We start from the raw sequence: 1,767 nt of genomic DNA on the forward strand, positions 1-1,767 counted from the left end.
TGAGCTTTTTATATACAGCGGGTACGGAAAGTATTCAGACCCCCTTACATTTTTCACTCTTTGTTATATTGCAGCCATTTGCTAAAATCATTTAAGTTCATTCTTCTTCCTCATGAATGTACACATAGCACCCCATACTGACAGAAAAACACAGAATTGTTGACATTGTTGCAGATTTATTAAAAAAGAAAAACTGAAATATCACATGGTCCTAAGTATTCAGACCCTTTGCTGTGACACTCATATATTTAACTCAGGTGCTTTCCATTTCTTCTGATCATCCTTGAGATGGTTCTACACCTTCATTTGAGTCCAGCTGTGTTTGATTATACTGATTGGACTTGATTAGGAAAGCCACACACCTGTCTATATAAGACCTTCCAGATCACAATGCATGTCAGAGCAAATGAGAATCATGAGGTCAAAGGAACTGCCTGAAGAGCTCAGAGACAGAATTGTGGCAAGGCACAGATCTGGCCAAGGTTACAAAAAGATTTCTGCTGCACTTAAGGTTCCTAAGAGCACAGTGGCCTCCATAATCCTCAAATGGAAGACCTTTGGGACGACCAGAACCCTTCCTAGAGCTGGCCGTCCGGCCAAACTGAGCTATCGGGGGAGAAGAGCCTTGGTGAGAGAGGTAAAGAAGAACCCAAAGATCACTGTGGCTGAGCTCCAGAGATGCAGTCAGGAGATGGGAGAAAGTTGTAGAAAGTCAACCATCACTGCAGCCCTCCACCAGTCGGGGCTTTATGGCAGAGTGGCCCGACGGAAGCCTCTCCTCAGTGTAAGACACATGAAAGCCCGCATGGAGTTTGCTAAAAAACACCTGAAGGACTCCAAGATGGTGAGAAATAAGATTCTCTGGTCTGATGAGACCAAAATAGCACTTTTTGGCCTTAATTCTAAGTGGTATGTGTGGAGAAAACCAGGCACTGCCCATCACCTGTCCAATACAGTCCCAACAGTGAAGCATGGTGGTGGCAGCATCATGCTGTGGGGGTGTTTTTCAGCTGCAGGGACAGGACGACTGGTTGCAATCGAGGGAAAGATGAATGCGGCCAAGTACAGGGATATCCTGGACAAAAACCTTCTCCAGAGTGCTCTGGACCTCAGACTGGGCCGAAGGTTTACCTTCAAACAAGACAATGACCCTAAGCACACAGCTAAAATAACGAAGGAGTGGCTTCACAACAACTCCGTGACTGTTCTTGAATGGCCCAGCCAGAGCCCTGACTTAAACCCAATTGAGCATCTCTGGAGAGACCTAAAAATGGCTGTCCACCAACGTTTACCATCCAACCTGACAGAACTGGAGAGGATCTGCAAGGAGGAATGGCAGAGGATCCCCAAATCCAGGTGTGAAAGACTTGTTGCATCTTTCCCAAAAAGACTCCTGGCTGTATTAGATCAAAAGGGGGCTTCTACTAAATACTGAGCAAAGGGTCTGAATACTTAGGACCATGTGATATTTCAGTTTTTCTTTTTTAATAAATCTGCAACAATGTCAACAATTCTGTGTTTTTCTGTCAGTATGGGGTGCTATGTGTACATTCATGAGGAAAAAAGAATGAACTTAAATGATTTTAGCAAATGGCTGCAATATAACAAAGAGTGAAAAATTTAAGGGGGTCTGAATACTTTCTGTACCCACTGTATATTAAACAACATTCATAACAATTTTACTCAATGTTCCACTGCCAGTTTATAGGTATTTACATTTTTTTTCAGCAAATACTTGCTTGGAAAAAATAGGATTGGACTTTAAGC

This window comes from Pelophylax lessonae (genome assembly GCF_965119305.1).
Source record: "Pelophylax lessonae genome assembly, chromosome: 8".
NCBI lineage: Eukaryota > Metazoa > Chordata > Amphibia > Anura > Ranidae > Pelophylax > Pelophylax lessonae.